At 41.6% G+C, this 19,479-nt stretch overlaps 1 protein-coding gene across 2 annotated transcripts in view; it reads left to right on the plus strand.

Moving 5' to 3' along the window:
* Nucleotides 1-19,479, plus strand: part of ITGA2 (integrin subunit alpha 2) — a 100,640-nt gene that overhangs the window by 30,725 nt on the left and 50,436 nt on the right. The gene's annotated exons all lie outside the window — the stretch shown is intronic.

Genomic DNA, 19,479 nt, shown 5'->3' on the forward strand with positions numbered 1-19,479 from the left:
GGGCTGGTCCCTACCTATATTGCACACATGAGTATACATGAGCACCAGGCTTCTGAGACTGGAAAATCTTTCAAGGCGCATCTGTTGGTCTGCACATACACCCTGGATCTCCTCATGCTCAGCACTGAGGGTATAAGGGGAGGTGTGGACCAACCGCCTCTTCAGTTCCTTCCTACTGCTACATGATCTCATTTGGACTCCTCTGTGTCTGGAATTATCCTCTCATCGTCTTTATCTCTGTAAATAGAATTGTACATAGTTTGTTAGTGTTTTACGATATTTTACATAGTGTAGTTTAGTTTTTCCCCACCCTGGGGACCTTCTCTGTCCCCTCTTTTTCGGGAGTAGGACTATACCCAGAATTGCAAGGTTCAAGAACTGTGTCTCCTGTCCTTGCTTCTTCTCAGTCATCAGCGACCACCAGCCTACCTTAAGGAGTCGCATATCTCCTCCAAGTGAAGTATCTGTTGCTTTTTCCAACTCCAGACCCAAGAGGGATGAAAGCTCTGACTGAGGAGGCATCTCATCAAGAAAGCCATGACACCCTAGTCAGATCCACGCCGGAGAGACCCGCTTGTACATCAGGCTCAGTCCTCAAGCAGCGCACCACTGAGCATGAGCTCAGGAGTAGAGGCCAGATCGGAGAAACCTAAAGGCCTGTTGTCTCAGACATCTCACAAGACTAAGGGGCACCCTCACAGACATGAAAACAGATTTTCCCTCTAAACTGTTTCCAGGAGAAGGAATCCCTGCCTGACTCCTTCCAAATTGGGTGAGTCTTCACACACGGGTCCCAAGGACTTGGTTCTCGCTAAGCCCCCTGACCACAAAGGGAAAGCATGGAGGAGCAAAGTTCCGATGGTACTCAACCCAGTACTGACACCAGAACCAACCATGACCGCTAGTAAGCCAAAGGACCGACATCTTTCAGCACTGACCAGGAGCTTCAGGTAGCGTGCTCGCGCGCTCTCTCTCACTCACACCCACACACACACACACACACACACACTCTCTCTCTCTCTCACACACAGCCAGCCTGGCACCATAAAGACCCATCGTCCTCTAAGTCTGTGATGGCAATGGATACAGCAGAACTGACACCTGGGTCCTCTCAGACTCTCTGGGACGGACTGAGACATATTCTACACTGGGGGACCTTAGCCCTCCTGGACCCACAGTCTCCTGCACTCTGGGGCACAGTCCTTCTAAGAGACATTTTGACCTCCAGAAAAGAATTACAAACTCAAGGACAAGGAGTTACTCCCCTAGTCCATCCACAAATCAGAGGTTCATCCCACTGACACCAACAGTACTGCTGATTTGAGCCAAAGCTGGCCTTCTGTCACGGAGTCCCCGGGCGATCCTCTGGAACTGCTCCCCACAAAGCCCGTCAGGACTTTGGGGAGCCTCCTCTCCCTTGGAGCAGACTGTCTTCAGGGCAAGAAGCTCACACGGCTTCACCTCCTGGGTCTCTCCTAGGAGCATTCAGCATAAGCCTCTCCGTTATGCTTCCCACAGCGACTCCACCCAGGCTGGGTCCTGGGGAAGCAACCAGGTCCTGCATCCCCACTTTGCAGTCAGACGTGACTCTTAGCCAGCCAGTAAAACAGAGGTTTATTTAGATGACAGGAACACAGTCCAGAACAGGTCTTGCCAGTACAGACAACAGGACCCCCTTTAGTTAGATCCATCTGGAGCCCCAGGGAGGCCACAACCCCATTGGGAGGCCTGAGCCCTGTCGGGGCTCCCCTCCATTTTCCCGCAAGCTTCCAAAAACTGCCAGACCCCCTCCAGCCTCTCCTCTCTGGGCTTTGTTGTTTTCCCGGGGCAGGAGGTCACCTGTTTTCTTTGTTTTCCCACACCTTTAGCATCCCCTTGCAGGGGCGAAGGGTCCAGGCCATTAGTTGCCAGGCGACAGAGGGTCGGCCATAACTGAGGCACCCACACAGTATTCAGAGGAAACATTAAAAACAGTCCCACTTTGTCACACCTTCTCATTGTCTAAATTCAAAGTTGAAGATGAACCATCACCCACCCACCTCAACTCAGGGAAGTTAGTCCAGACAGGGCTTTGAGAGTTCTTGGACCCGTCCTTCATCCAAGCAGGGTTATTCTCCAAGAGATCGCGGGTATCCAGTGCTTTGGAGTCCCCCCAACAAGCCTTCACCCCTTCATACTGGCAGCACAGATGAGATGATCCTTCTTGTATTTGGACAACTGGCTCCTAACAGGCAGATCTCATTTGGAAGTTCAGTTGGACAGCTTGTCCTTGCTCTTCCTTCTGGAAATCTGTGTAAACATGGAAAAGTCTGCTCGGACTGCTGCATAGCTCATAGACTTTATGGAGACAATTCTGGGCTCGGCTGCAGCAAGGTGTTACCTCCCTGTGGAGATATTCCATGCCATAAGCAATCTGATAAACCAAGTCATTCACAAACCCTGAACAACAGTCTGGGTCGTCTGTCTTTGCTAGGTCACATGGCCTCCTGTATTTACATAAAGCAGTTATCCAGGCTGCATCTCCATGTATTGTCTGCATACCTGGCTCTGGTAAGTACATATGCCAGACAGAAACAGAATGAACATTATAGTGACAGTCCCTATCAGAATAAGGTCTTGGTAGATGAGCTCGGAACACATGTGCATTGAGGTCCTCTTCTTTCCTCCTACCTGACCTGTCACCTCACACAACAGTGATCACTGAAGCATCCCTCATAGGCTGGGAAGCCCCCATGTGTGGTCATCCAAGATATGTGGACACCTGGGGAGAGCAAGATGCATATCAGTCTGGAACTAAGAGCAGTCAGACAGGCCTGCAGTGCATTCCTCCCATTCATATGATCCTATCATTGTCCAGATAATGTGACGACCATCTTATATATAAACAAAGGGGGGGGGGGGCAAAAAACCCTCTCACTGTGTGTGGAGGTGCTCATCTTATGGAACTGGTGTATATAGAACTACATTACAATTTCACCACCAGTCATGAGGGGCAGTTACTCAATTCAGTGCTGAACATCTTCATCATTCAGCGGGGAATGCCATCTTGGGACCTGTTCACCTCCCAGATGAACAAGAAGTTCAATAAAAAGAACAAGAGTACTTGTGGCAGCTTAGAGACTACCAAATTTATTTGGGCATAAGCTTTCGGGGGCTATAGCCCACTTCACCAGATGCATAGATAGGATAGATTGTTAGATATTCTTACTATATATTCCAATCTATCTATACACATAACATGAAAAGGTGGAAGTTGCCATACCAACTCTAAGAGGCTAATTAATTAAGAAGTTCAATGTATATTGTTGAGAGCAGCACGGGATCAGGGCTCTAGTGACAGTGTCTCCTACTGTCCTGGACAAGCTACTTGAGGTACACTTTCCGTCCCATCCAACTACTACCCCAGGTTCTAACAAAATGCATCACGTCAAAGCACGAGTCATTCTCTTCACAACAAGTTGTCCAAGACAGTTCTGGTTTCTGGTCCTCCTATGAATGTCAACCCATCAACATTCAGTCCTTCCTGGATCTGTTAATTCCGGAGAATAGCAGGATCAAACACCCCAGCTCAGACTCTCTTCACCTCATGGCTTGGTATTTGGATGGGCGTCAGACTTGGAGTGTTCATGTTCAGAGACTGTTCAAACTATTTCACTACCCACACGCCTTCCCCTCTGCTTCAGATTGTGACTGGATTCATGGTACAGAAGGAACTGAAGAGGCTGTCGGTTTGCATCTCCACTTATACTGCAGTGCTGAGCACAAGGAGATCCAGGGTGCAGCTGCGGACCAACCTATGCTACTTGCAAGATTTTCCATCCTCAGGTGCATGGTGTGCATAGGTACCCACATATGGAATACAGATAGGGGACCACGCATGTTAAAGAACTTCCAATTACAGGTAAGTGATCTTCTCCTTTTATGGAAGATTTTACAGATGCATAGTATTGTATTGTGTGTGTGTGGGAGGGAGGGAGGAAAGAAAGGTAAGATCCTGCATTCAGAAGGTTAATATTATATGAATTGCACAAAACTTGTTAGTGACAGTTAAGGTTGCATCAGGACACACCCCACCGACTCAAAATCTGAAAAAGTTGGAAATAAATTAAGGGAAAAGCATCCTTGCCACTTTCATATTGCCTACATTGCAGCAATAACACACTTCAACATACCATAATGCTTTCACACCTCCAACAAATACCAAAGCAATACGTACCACAACTTCTTCACCCTTGCACTCAAGTGCAAAATCTTCAGGGCGATCTCAGACACATTTGTATCCACATATCTAACTGTCACACATTGCATACGTTTGGGAAATTATTCTGTCTTAATGTTGCTGATATTAATGTTACCATTTCTGGGAGATGGTTTGGTTTTCCAGATGGCCATCAAAAAAAATATTTTGATAAAAAAAATTCCTGGCCAGTTCTACCTACAAGTCTTAGTTCCTTAATTTAATGCCCTTCTATCTGTGGTACAACAAGCACTTCCATATCTGGAGATATTTAAACGATGTCCAGAGGTGTATGTCTAAATGATGCAAATTTTGATTTAAACAATTTTGTTTCTGATATATTCTCAGCTGTTCATGTGAACCATGTAGTATGTATAACTGTGTTTCCTTATATCAAATCAGCCCTACTCAGGCCCTGGTGTATTCTGTCATTCTACAGTTACAGAATTTCTGTGGAATCCACCCCAACCACAGAACCGTGCTCCAGAAGCTTCTATTTTTAAAATTGTTTGTAGTCTTCATGGTTGTGAAAAAGCTTTAAAAACATGAATTGAGTGTAAACTAATTTATTGAATAATATGCATTTTAAAAAACCCTGCTTAATCACAAACATTAAGGCATCTGCAGTAGCAGAGGGATCTACTATATATACATATATAGTATATGTTATACTTAATTAATTTATTTTAAGATGATGTCTAGTGGTTTGGGTAAATACTTCTCCATAAATTAGAATAAAGTTAACACTGAAGCAGTAATTAATATGTTTGTTTAACATTACCTGAAAGATACTAAGGGTCTGTACAACTTTGACGAAAAGAAAATGTATAAAATCTGAAATTCTTTGTATTTAAAATTTAGAAATATCAATATTGAAACTTGCCATATTTAGAATTAACAGATACCATCTAAATTGTTATATGAAAAGTGTTCGAAAGTCATAATTTATCTCTTGTAAAAATAATTTAAAAACTCCTGCTTGGTCACCTCTGGTTCTTATAAAAGGGATGGATGACAAATCTAATAAAACACTGGCTAAAATATTAATATTTTAGCTGATGATAAAATAAGTAGTCGTAAAATATGTAATGATCTTTTTCATCCATAAACGTGTCTGCCTTTTTATTTCTCTTACTACAGCTTTTACATGATCTTGAATGTAAGCATTATCTAGATCCCACCATTTCTCTGTTTTTATCCTATATGTAGAGATGGTCGCTAAGAGTTTAAGGTTGAACGCAGCTCCACTTTCTCTGCTAAAAGCAAAGGAGAATTGAGCTCCTCTCTCTAGATTGGATAAGTACTGCTCTCCGCATGGTTCCCCTTCCTCATTGGTTACTGCAGAAAGTGTTCCCCATCCTATTTCTATTTATTTTGTCCACTTACTGTAGCTAAGCAACATAGCTCCTTTGGTCATCTATTTAAGCCTTTGTTCAAAACTACTGAAGGGGAGCTAAGCACATTCACCTGAAATGAATTGATTCCTATGAATGCTGCACTACACAATATTTTCCAAGTGTATTAGGAGTTCAATCCTTTTGTAAATTTTCTTTAATCTTATTACTGAAGAACTAGACCCAAGCCTCGTACAACCTAATTTTATATTATGCTTCCCTGTTACACCATTGTTAATGCAGTGAAAACTGTTTTCCACCTGTACTTGGTGGGTACTGACCAGGTTTAGGGGCACAAAGAATGCAGGGTCCTTGGCATATAACTTCCCCTATCTTTTCCACATGTTCATAGAAAATTAATGTTATGAATCTGCAAATGCTTTTTGCAGGTATGCACTTAGTCATCACTTATCTCATTACAGCATGTCTGGCCATTGTCCCATACGGGTCAAGGGAAGTTTTAATAGCCCTCTCTCTATTTGTCAGGATCCACCACAGCCTATTCAGTGAAGAAAGTGAAAAAGTTTCTTCTTTCAGTCTCTCTCAAGAAGTCATTAGAAATTGTAACTAGGGCACTCACTGTTTGCTTTGTTGTTTTTCACCTTTTCATTTCTAGATTATTTTCTTTCTCATATGCAGGGAAAAGATTTATTGTTCCTTTGTTATAAAATAAAGGCTATTTTTAGATCTAGTCCTTATTTTAAGCTATTTTAACAGGGAGGAACCCATCTCTCGTGAGTACTTCCTGGTCAAGTGTGTATGCCTGCAGTCTCTCAGTTTGTGGTAACCCCTTTTGTGCTTTTCAGTGACTCAGCCTCCTGTCTGAGTCTCTCACACTGTCTGCATGTGAAACAGAACAAACCCTTTCTGGTATGTGGTTGTACACCTCGGACTTCCTCCCTGGAGACAATGTCTTCATGCAGCCCTCCCTGAGTTCAGTCCTTACTTAGTCCCAGCAGCCAGCTAGGAGCTTTCTTTTGCTCCCCGGGTCCCTGTCAGCACCAAGCTGTCCGTGGTCCTGCTGCTCTTTCTGCCCGCCAGGAACACCGGCTTCTCTCTGCCAGTTCCAGGGAGCAACTGACTGATTCTGATCCTTAAGTTCCTTTTATGAGTCTGCTGGTCCCTGATTGGCTGCTCCCTGTGGCCTCCCTCACTGGTTGCTTCCTTGCAACCACTCTAGACTGCTTGAAGGACTTCTCTTCTGCTCCTCTCTTGGATGGGGTGTGGTGGGCCCCAGGGGACCACTGGACCTAGTCCACCCCATCACAGCTATGCACAGCCCTCAGTCTGTGTGTGGAATTCTTGTTGACAACAGTAGATTTGGGAGTGATGTACACAGGTTGAGGCCTTCATTAAGTTGTGCCACTACCTTCTATAAAGGCCAGGTTTTCCACTAGAGCCTTTTGCTAGTAAACCTGCACTGAGTGGGCCAATAGGCAGTGTACACAGTTGACAACTCCACTCCTCAGGTACAATTGACCTGCTCACTACAAGAAGGCAAAGCTTTCTTGGGAGCCAGTTCAAGACTCTGAATGAACTGCTGCAGAATCTAAGAACCACTATGAAACTCACCTGTTTAAACAGAAATTCACACTTCTTCAACCTTGCTTTTGCTAATATAAACACACAGCACAGTGTGTATACATATGTAATTTAAGAAATTCGACAATTTTTCCCTAGGTACGGGAAGAGAGAAATACAGAACCACCCATAACAGATGTTAGTCATGTTGCTTACTAGAGAGACCAGGTAGATGAGGTAACATCTTTTATTGGACCAACCTCACCCATCCTGTCTCTAATATCCTGGGACTAGCCTGGCTATATCAACATTGCAAACAAGATGTTGCTTACTTCTGGGAGCTGCTTAGATACTGTTGTGATGAGGGATGCATAAAATCATGAAGAGAACAGAATCTGTTTGTGCAGAGTAGGAGCTGTGTATATATTCTCCTGTAGGGAAGATGTAAGAACGCACCTGGGAGGCCATGTGAGAGGGCTGAGGGAAGACAGCCTAGCAGGAAGCTCAGGGCTACAGCAGCATTGGTGTGTGTTAGGGAGCCCATGGTAGCTACAGGGACCATTGAAAACTCGTCTTGCGTGGAGCTAACTGACCCCAGAATAACTGGGTTAGAGGTATGCAGTGGTCACAAACCAGACTGGCCTCAAAGATCTAGAATACGAAGCTCAACTTCCTAATTGTAGCTGGGGGGTGGGGGAGGAGCTGTTTGAATAAGTAAGGGGAAGCCAGAAGGAACACATTCAAGAAGGTCAGTGGAAAAATGAAGACCGATTAGGATGCAGTCTTCCTTGCTGTGAGTTAATTTTCCCAGCAGGATGCCCACAACAAAATCCTCAGTTCCTGATCAGATTCCTGTGATCAGCAGTGGAAAACTGTGTCAAACTTCTCCCAATTGAGCAAATACCAAATGCTGAAAATGTCACCCTAGAAAATTTTACTTGCCAAGGTGATACAAGATTGGTGTGAGACTGATGTATTGTGCATTGCATAAGAACAGAAAGTATTTACTACTCTTAGAGAATCAGGTACAGTATCAAAACATTAATATTCCATGAGCACTATTAAAATGTGACTTGAAACTGAGTAAAGAGAAACCCTCTATACATCCAAAAATGTTATCAAATAATAATGTGAATTGCACTTGGAAATAATAAGAAAGGCACTCTGATTCTCCTCATCCTGAAAGATATTTAATGCAAGAAATCATATGAAGATATACTAATCCCACAACTCAGAGTAAACTAAATAATTGTGTCATGGTCAAGAAGGCTTTACTGGAAACTATTACCTTTGTGAACTTCAGATGGCAAGTGATGTGGACCAGTAAAACAAGCATATGGAAAGCTTCTGGCAAAAATCCAAGTAGGCTGCCAGAGTAGGTATTGAAGAATGAGAAATTAGAGATCCAAAACTCAGTTCTTTATGGCTCCAGTTCTTTACTTATTTCCAGTAGAGACTGGATTTGGATTTAGTGCCTTTCCCTTCCCTGTGTTCAAGGTGATTGGATATAATAGGGCTATACATGTCCTGACCCAAGTAAAACGTATTCTGTTACCAAGAGAGATCTGTCCCTCTGATGTGATCATCTTTGTTAGAATTCTAACAGTGAAATACATTATTCTGTTTTAGTTTCTCTTTCAAATTGTTATATAGTTTTTTTTTTAAATAAGGACAGAGCATGGAAGGGATAACAATCTATCTTTAAAATATAGCCGCCCTTCCCCCCCCCAAAAGCTACTAACAGTATATTTTGTGGGATCAAGAATTTACTGTATCATACTGTTGGGTGTTTTCTGTTCCAAAATCAAGAAGTCAATTGTATCCATGAATATCAGTTATTAAAATGTCTTTTCTTTAATGAATAGTTACATCGATATGCTGCTTCAAGACAATCCAGGAATATTACTAACACTAAAGCAAACATCTTACTCTGGCAATTGCTCTTTTTATTTCTTATGGCATTCCAAATAATTAGACATAATTGTCTGTGTGAGATTTCTGCTTTAGGAATAATGTATGGCATCTATTAGCTGTATTACTGTAACATTGTTTTATTTTATCTCTTAAAGCCACCAAAATATTTTAGAGAAAGTAAATTTGTGGGTTTTTCCCTTAAAATAGAACAAAACTGAGACTTTTAAAAAAATTTCATGAAAAACAAGTAAGTGAAACCTAGTCCAGAATGGCCTATAGCTCTGTCATCAGGGCACTCACCTCGGATGTAGGAGACCCAGGTCCAAGTCCATAACCACTGTGTTATAAAATCAGTTTTTCTGTCTTAATGAATATTGAATTATTTATACAAAATGGAACAGCTCCAGAGGAGAGCTTGAGACAGACTGTCGCCCTGTGGTTAGGGCACTCACCTGGGTTGTGGAAGAACAGGGTTCAAATCCCTGATCTGCATCAGGCAGAGTAGGGAACTGTGAACCTGGGTCTGCCATGTGACAGTCCTAACCATTGGCTATTCTGGAGTGGGTCTCTCTCTACCCTGAGAAATTCCCTTCCAGACTGTGAGTAAATTTCCCAACAAAAGTTTAAGGTCGGATTTAAAAAAAAAAATAAAAATTCACACAAAGCTTTAGCCACAGACAATTGTGGTGCTTCTTGCCTGTTGGCATCCCTTTTCCCCTTTCTGCAGACAGGCTTTCCAGTTTGGTTCCTGCTTTGCTACATGAAGCAACTGGGGCCTCAGACTGAAGTACTATCTTGGCTTGTTCATTATTTCATTAATCATGTTTGTTTAGAATGGTGGTGGGGAACAAGTCAAAGTGAACAGAAAATTTTGATCTGACTACTACTAAGATCTTCAACCCTTAATTGTAGATACACATGGGGCATTTTGCAACATATTAGAATATATTACACATTTGCTGGTTCTTGGTTCTGACCTGGTGTAGTTTCCCAAAGATAATGCATGTTGTACTTTGATATGCCCCTCCCACAGTCTGTGTGGTTTATCACTGTCTCTGCACTTTCCATGACTTCATAAAATTCAGACTCATTACTCTGTGTATATAAAGTTTTGAAGACTGACTAATAAAATTTGTTGTAGTGTTTCAGTTTAGTCACTGCATAATTGTGTAATGCAGATTAGCTACATGATGAAATGCCGTTTAGAGCAAATTGATGAGTCTAATTAGATATTCTATAAACTGTGTGTGGTATTTATTTAAAAGCACATGTTTCCAAATCTTTTAGTTAACATATCATGCATTCTTCCTGCTGGTATTCAGAATCTTTATTTTATGCTTCACATACAGAACATTTGCTTTATTTGTTTTAAAAAAATACAAAGCTAGCATTAAACCTCCAATCTGACCTCCCTTTTATCCATCGATCTATCAATCATCTATTTCCAAACAAATACCGCAGTAGTGTCATAACCAGCATTCATTGGAAATATATGCACAATTGAAAAAAAATTGATTACTTCTGGAAGTTTCAAGATGTAAGAAAAAATATTTAATCATAACATTCAAATGTAGACAACAGTGATGAAAAAAATTAATGATGAATGCCTTCAGCTGGGTCAGCACATCTGTTAGAAGAGGAAAACATGATGTTTCAAATGCCAGGTATCATGGTTATGGGGCTAGATGGTCCTCTGTCTCTTTTCTAGGTTTTCAAATTGCCCCAACCTCAGGTCTTGGGTCTCTTTCCATTGCCTGTCTCAGGGTAGAATCCGACAATTCCTCCACTCTTAGATCAGGATCTGGATACAATACTCTGTGTATGAACTGTTTTTCACCATGCAGTTCCAACTTGTTTTCAGGCACCTGTGTTTCCTCCATTTGGGAACCTTTGTTTAGTGATCTAGTGACCAACAACCTTCTTAAAGTATTTTTATTTAGCATTTGGAACAAAACATTAGAGAAGTATAAATTAAAAAAAAACATACAACTTACATGTATATTTAGGGCTTGTTTTCAGGGGTGAGGGAGTTAAACCGGATTGATTTGCCATGCATTAGTTAATGCACAATATGCAGGCCATTATAATAGTGTGCACATGGGACAGCTGTGCCTCTCTTAGTTCTTATCATTGTGTATACACTGGTGGTTTGTGCGGCATTCTCAGAGGGTATTTCCGTGGTCCTTTGCTTCACTGCTGAGCAGTGGGCATTCTGGAATGCATAGTGGATACCAGGAGAGTTCAGATTTTTTTTTTTAAGTCTCATGATTCCGCTCTCTCTGTCCCATGCTTCCTTTTTGATTGGCTAGTGCCTTTTTCAAATTGCTGTTGTCCAATGTGGACCCAACAATCTCCTGCCACTCTGCCGGCAACTGTGCTCAGACAGAAGCTGCTTGAGCTGTATTTCAGCTCTCAAAGCAAGGTGGCTTCACCTGAGAGCTCTTCCTGAGCAGATGATGTGGCAGCAGTAGCAGCTTCAGCGGTGGCAGAGATAGCAGGATGAGGACAAGGAAGAAGAATATGACACTGCGCAAATGGTGCTACTACAGGGGATGAAGTGGTATCTGCAATGAGGTCTCGGAACATTTCATCCTGAGTTTCTGGGTTCCCCCCTTTCAGATTAGACAGTCACTCAGCCATTGATAAAGGCCCTGTCCTTGAGGGTTTGGCTCCTGAAGGTGACTGGCTGTGGGAACAGGAAAAAAAAACGCCAGCAAGTGGTTATTGTTCTGTCTTCCAGAGAGGCTGTGATAGCATTATTTTTAAATGCAGTTCTGACTTTTCCTCCCAGAGATTCTTCCCAGTATTGGGAGAGAACCTCAGAGATGGTAAGTGGTGTGTGCATGAGGAGGGCTGTATTGGGATTTTGTCTGTGCAGTACATGCTGTTCAGGCTTGCAGTGGTGCCTGGGAGGCAGGGTGGGAAACATGTTCCTGGTTTGGGTTTGCAGATTGGCTCTGTCTTGGAGGTGCTTATACAATATCAAGGGGTTACTGGGGGACCTCTGAGGCAAACTGAGCAGCATCCTGTAGGCTGTCCTCACTGTGGATGACATTACCCTGAGGCAGAAAATGGCCTTGTACAAAAAAGGCAGACCAGTGTGATATGCTGTGAAGTTATTTACTAAGGTGGTTCCCCCCAGATGTGCATCAAGAGTGGAAGGGAGTTGCAAGTTGTTATACCAAGAGGAGTGACCAAGCAGCTATTCCACAGAATGTCTGGACCAAAATCAAGCAATTTCTCAGTCTTAGAGTCTGTTCTATCTCCCCTGCAGACATGGTGACAGCACAGAAAAAAATAGATAGGGTTCTGTACTGATTGTCTGAGGCATTTTTCTTCTATGTAAGCCTGTGAAAAGCCTTTTAAGGACTTTGTTATTCCTAAGGCAAATCTCTTCTCCTATAAGAATGGTTGTAACTGGGGATTTATACCTCAGCAGAGAGCCTTTCTACCTTTACAGGCATGCAAAGTCCAGGTCTGTCTCATGTAAGCTGAGAATACTGGCTAGACTCTTTTTCCTGTAGACACTGTCTCAATAAACAGTTGTATTTTGCACAATTGAATGTTTTCATTATTCAAATCTAATGCAGGAGAGTGGCTAGTATAAGGCTGTGGTTGTATCAGGCTGCTGGCTACCATTTTGAGCTGGTGAACAGAGTTTGGGAGACAGGAGAGGGAGGGTGGCATTTGCTGGGCAGGAGAGATGCAAAGAGGGGAAAGGAAAATAGGTAGATAGGCATGTGGCTTTTCATAGAATCATGACCTCAGGAGGTCATCTAGTCCAATCCTCTGCTCAAAGCAGGACCAACACCAACTAAATCATCTCAGCCAGGCTCTGTCAAGCCGGGCCTTAAAAACCTCTAAGGATGGAGATTCCACCTCCTCCCTAGGTAACCCAATCCAATGCTTCACCACCCAAACAACAGAGCAATAGGAAGTTATGTGTATGGCACCATGAATGAAAATGGAGAGAAGTTTGTTGATTTCTGTAATATGAATGACTGAGTCATTGGTGGAACCCAATTTCAACATCATGAAATTCATAAGTTGACACTGTGTTCTCCAAATGGCAGAGATAAGAACCAGATTGACGGTATCATGATCAATGGCAAATGCCGACGCTTGCTGACAGATGTGAAAGAAAGAAGGGATGCAGATGTTGACAGTGACCACCACCTTCTGACAGTCTCCATCAAGCTAAAACTGAGAATTATGGGTCCACCAAACAAGGGACATAGATGTTATGACATTGTCAATCTAAAGTACCCCGAAATACAGAAAGCCTTCATTCTGCAGTTAAAGAACAGGCTTCAAGCACTTGCAGACTGTGATGAAGAGGAGGGGAATGCAGATGAGGAGATAACAAGAAGTGGGATAAAGTAACAGAAATTTATAAACAGAACAGTGAAGCCTATCTAGGCTACAAGCAGAAGAGACGGAAGGAGTGGATTACACATGGAACACCATAGAAACCCGACGAGCCCTGAAGAACAAAGTTTTAGACACAAAATCCCAGAAGCTAAAGGACAAATACAGTTAACAGTATAGCAAGGCACACCAGGAGGTCAAATGCCTTGTGAGAGCAGACAAACAGCATTATATTAATAATCTGGCAACACAAGCAGAGGTGCAGCTGCCCGTGGTGTACAAGGAACCATCTACAAAGTGACACAGCTTACAAGTGGTAAATGGCAGACACCAACAAACACTCTCAGACAAGGACATCTCCTAACAAATGAAAAAGAACAAGAAATGCACTGGACAGAGTATTTCAAAGAATTGCTGAACAGTGGGCCACCTAAAGAGGAATCAAACATCCAGGAGGCAGAAGAAGATCTTGATATCAACACAGACACCCCAACTAAGGAAGAAATCATTCAAGCCATCAAAGCCTTAAAAATGGGAAAGCTCCTGGCAAGGGTAACTTGATAGCATTCTCAGAAAAGAGCAAGCTGGTTTGCTGAAATAGCGTGGCTCCACGGAACAGATCTTCATTCTACGAAACATAATAGAACAGTGCTTAGAATGGCAATGACAACTCTACATAAATTTCATAGACTTTGAGAAGGATTTGATAGCATTCACATATGTGCATTCTGTAGGCAATGGAATTCCTTTCTGTATAATCAATGTCTATTTCAACTTTACATGCAGTGTTGATCACAGTGAGCTCAGTTTTGATGTCTAAACAGGAGTACGTCAGGGGTGAGTCATGTCTGCAATCCTCTTCAACATTGCCATGAAGTGGGTAATGCAGTGTACAACAGAAGACATACCAAGAGGCATTAAATGGACACTCTTCTCATCCCTTGAAGACCTGGACTTTGCAGATGATGGTACTCTCCTATCACATACCAATACCATAGTCAAGCAAAAACAACTTGACTCCATGCATTCAGCCAACAAATTGGACAGAAAATCAGCCATAATAAGACAGATATCATGACTTTTAATCACCATTACCATTACAGATGGTGGAACAAGCCAGAACATCCAGAACAAAATCAGTAAAGCCAGGAACACCTTCAGGAGCTTAATTACAGTCTGGAAAATTATCAAGATACACCAAAACCAAACTCAAAATTTTTTAGAGCTGCATACTTTCAATGCTACTTTATAGTGTTGAATGCTGGAGAATGAGAAAGTATGACATGTCCAGACTGTCTTCATTCCATACAGCCTGCCTCAGAAAAATCCTCCATATCTTTTGGCCCAGAACAATCTCAAACCAAGATCTATTGACCCAGTGCAGCCAAGAGGATCTGAGCTCCATCATTGCTAGGAGATGCTGGAGATGGATTGGGCATTTGCTTCAGATGGAAACTGATTCCATCACCAGAGTAGCAATAAGATGGACACCTGAAGGCAAATGAAAATGAGGCCACCCAAAAACAACATGGTGAAGGGCTGTGGAAGCCGAGCTGAAAAACCTGGGGCACAGCTGGGAAACTATTGAAAGACTTGCCAGAAACGGACAGGAGTGGGGGAGCTTCGTCACTGCCTTAAATGCCAGAGGTGCAATAGGTACATGATGATGAATGCAGATCGAGAAGCAAATGTAGACATACCTGAGTTAGCATAGATCTAGCTAGATCAAAGCTAACTTGAGTAACAATGGCAGTGAAGTCACGGCACCGCAGGTGGCTGCACGAGCTAGCCTTGCCTGCCAAGTACCCTGGGGATAAATACTTGAGCAGCCATTGTGGCTTCATTGCTTTTAGTTTTCTGATGGTTGATATTATAGAAAATGGTGAACCTGTCACGGAAACCCTGGGGTTAGCAATGACCAACTGACATTCTCTTAAACAAAGCTTGTCCCTGTCTATACTAGGTGCTGAGTCATGTTTAACATTGTTAGTTTATAATAAATTAACAAGCTATTTTACTTTCTAACATGAATTATTTTCCTGGTATAGGTATGGCCAAAGTTCTTCAGAGGAGGTGGAAATTTAGTGCAGTGGTTTATGCAGAGCTGCTGGCCCTAAGTGTATATTTACTCTGCAGTTAAACACCCAGGGATGGGCTAAGGGACTGCAGTATAGAAGCTTAGGCTGGAACACAGGGTCTAGGACCCTGTGAGGAAGGACCTTAATTAAAAGTGTCTTAATCCAAGCCCCAAGAGCCCAAGTCAGCTGGCACTGGTCAGCTGCAGGTGTCTAATTGGAGTATAGACATATCCCAAGGATACATTTACATAGTCCACAACAGTGAGCCTCCAAGGCCAGGTCGGCAGACTCAGGCTCATGGGGCTCACGCTGCAGCACTAAAAATATCTGTGTAGATGTCGAGGCTTTGAAGCTTAGGGATGGGGCGGCCTCCCTAGGTTTCAGATCCCAAGGTCCAGCCTGAGTTGCAACTGAAAAGCACTGTCTACACTTCTAATTTTAGAGCGGTAGCATGAGTCTGCTGACCTGGGCTCCGAGGCTCACTGCCATGAGCTGCCACTGGCTGTGTAGATATATCTTAAGGAGCAAATAATTGTGAAAATTAGCTTTCATGGAAGAGCAGAGACAGGGAACGGGTACAGGGTAGAAACCCTTCCACCCCAGGGAACTGCTGGCAACTCACAGATAAGGAAACACTCACTTTATTAATCTACAAATGTAGGCATTAAAATAACTGCGGTTCAGCTACCTGAGTGGTGAAATCTTTACATAATTGTTTTCTTTTGCTTGTTTCATATTTTCACAGTTAGTTTCTATGAGAATAAAAGATACTGCAAATATGTGACTTAGACATAACCCATCATTACAGGATGACTCCAGCACAGTCCAGACATTATATTTGTCACATACGCCATATATTACTCTTATGATAAGTATTTCCAAAATCTACTAAGGATGACCTTCTTGTTTTAATAAGTAGTTTCTCTTGTGGATGCTTAAACGTATTTTGACAAACTTAGAAAAAAGCATACAAATAGTTATATATGATATACATATTCATAGAGAGTGAAATATTCACAGATTATATGCAGAGTGGTGTTTTAAAATATTTAAATGAGAGCATCAACTTGAAACCTAGTCAGTTCCAAAAGAGAAATTTAGTTTCAGATACTACTCAATTTTGTTTTGGTTTGGTTTTACAATGACATTTTTCTGTTGTAAATATTTTTCTCTTATTTTGCTGTAGAGAGGCCCACACATAGAGTGGGGAAGCTGATTGTCAAACACACAAGAGGGAAAGAGCGAAGTTTAATTGATGTATATTAGAACTTCCTTGTATTTTAGGTTCTCTTTAAATACAAAACAACAATTATATTGTAAACACAGTCCCCTTTTTGTGAAGATACTGGTTTTTGGGTCCAATCTTGCCTCTAGCAGGAATTTTGTCATTGATTAAAATGGGAGCAGGATTGGATTTGAAATAAATTTAATTGCATTTTATTTTATCTTATTATCTTCTGATTTGCCTTAAATAAAATATGAGATAATTGCACAATTTTCTGCATGCGCACACAAAACCCTTCCATCTCTGCATGTACTTAGTGGATAGTAGAGAATAACAAAAAGCACAGTAACCTTTTCAGAGGAAACTAGTGAATATCCCAATTATAGGCTTTATTGGACAGCCTGGTTATTGGTTTTGTACTAGAGTCATAAAGCTGATTTTCTTCATGTTTCAGTAGACCTTTGTCAATAATCCAATATCCATTTCTGTGGACTATACAGAGAATCTGGCATTATCATATTTTATAGAGAGATATTTATAACACCATATGATAGGTTTGGAATTGCTGCAAGGACATAAAATCCTGTTTGCTTACAAAACAAAGTATATCAGATGTTTTGGGGGTGGCTAAATTCACTCTGTTTCTTTCTTTTGTTGCATAATCACTGTTTTCAGCAAGATAATTGAGATGCAGGCATTTATTTTTAAAATACTACACAGGGAAAAAGGTTAGGTACGTTCTAAAGTTTTGTTATATTTTTGCTGACTGACTTGTGCTGCTAAAATGAAGTATTGTTATTTGTTCTTCATACTGTTGTGTTTAGTTGAAATGAAATACATTCTAAGGGGTTTATGGAAATATTTTATCTGAATAAACCTGAAATATCCTTTGTGTGTTAAGATATGTAATATTTTTTATCAAACCCATTTTATTGAATTTCTATAGTTTTGAATAGCAATTAAGTTGTGTGGGTCCCATGGAAATGTAGTAAAGTTACATAGAAATTGCTTTGAAAATACATAATAGAAAATATCATTGCTATAATTTTTGTTTTTACTTTGTTTTGACTATCCGATAGAATTCTATAGGAGGTGGGGGGATACAATTCCTTTTAGATTTCTACTATTGAAAGGTTATCATTTTCTATTAAACTCTATAAAACTTTCTCAACAGGAACCCTTTCCTATCATATCTTTGCTTTTTATTACCCTTTCATATAAACACAAATTATTGACTGGTTAATATTCTATAACACTGCTCTACGGCCAAAATGCTTCTGAAATATGTGTAGTCCAACTTTACTAATTCTGGATCACTGAGAACGAAAATGATGCTTAAAATTGTTGATTGGCTCTAGTTTTCAAGATATGCTATTGGATCAGTATATATGACCCTTGACTTGGGAATGGCGAAGGATAAGTGAGTTATAAAGGGAAGGGATCTCTATTTAAACCAGAAATGACTAAAATACGTCTTTGACTGGATCTATGAATAAATCTATGACTGGGTTTGGACAGTACTTGCTTTTTAGGCAAAACAGTGAATGATGCAATCTGAAGCTAGTATTGCGTCATACATGATCTGAATTGCATCATGTTATTCCTAGAAGTCATGGATGATGCAATCATAATGAAGCTTACATCACTCTGCTGAACAAATTGCCCTATATCAGCTCTAGAAATCATACAGTGTGGTGCTCTCTTATTTGTCAGTGCTTGATTTTGCAAAGGGACACGTTTCTGTTTAGCCAAAGTGAGCAGAGATGCTTCTTACTTGTGTGAACAGTGCAGATAACTTCTGCTATGTTTGTGGTGAAGTGACTTTTCCATCCCAAAAGCGCAGTCTAACCACTATGGTTAAGAAAGCCTATCACCTTTATTTTGGCTGCAAAATTGGAGATCAGGACAAGAGGTGGGCCCCACACATATGCTGCAACGCTCGTGCAACAAATCTTCGCCAGTGGTTGAACAGGAAAGGGAAATCTATGCCTTTTGCAGTGCCAATGATTTGGAGAGAGCCAAGAGATCATACCAGCAATTGTTACTTCTGCATGGTGTCTCCAATTGGGAAAGGTGTGTCAAAGAAGAAAAAGTGGACTGTGCATTATCCAAACATTCCATCAGTTATACGCCCAGTACCCCACAGAGAAGGACTGCCGGTTCCTGATGCACCAGAATCATTCTCACTTGAGTCAGAAGAGGAAGAGGATGAAACTTCTGGTCCTGAACCATCAATGTCACAGGACCCAGGAGACCTAGGAGTGTAGAATTAGAGGAGAGTGAATCACTAGAAGATTTTTGGCAACTTAACTAGAAACTGTGCATCTTAAAATTCTTGTCTGGGGTGAAACAGATACAACACCACCTACAGTATTTCCTTCCTGACTCAGTGTTTTCAAGAGCAGCAAAGAATCCTTTAGCACCTTATAGACACCTTATAGACTAACAGACGTTTTGGAGCATGTTTTCAAGGCATAGCAGAGTTCAAGTTCAGACTTGGGCAACACACTGGCATTGTGTAAGCGTTGAGTATAGTGTCTCCTATCAGTTAAAAGGATAATTTAAAAGAAATCAGTGAACTTTTTACCTGACAGGTCTTTATGGGGGTTTTTACTGTCAGGAAACTGTAGATCATAATTTCCCATCCTCCTCCTCTGAAGCACACCTCATAACACAAGGTGAACTGAATGACCTTGTCAGGGATTTGGAACTACCCAAGAGTAAGGCAGAGCTGTTGGGCTC

Source organism: Gopherus flavomarginatus, chromosome 3 (assembly GCF_025201925.1).
Source record: "Gopherus flavomarginatus isolate rGopFla2 chromosome 3, rGopFla2.mat.asm, whole genome shotgun sequence".
Lineage (NCBI taxonomy): Eukaryota > Metazoa > Chordata > Testudines > Testudinidae > Gopherus > Gopherus flavomarginatus.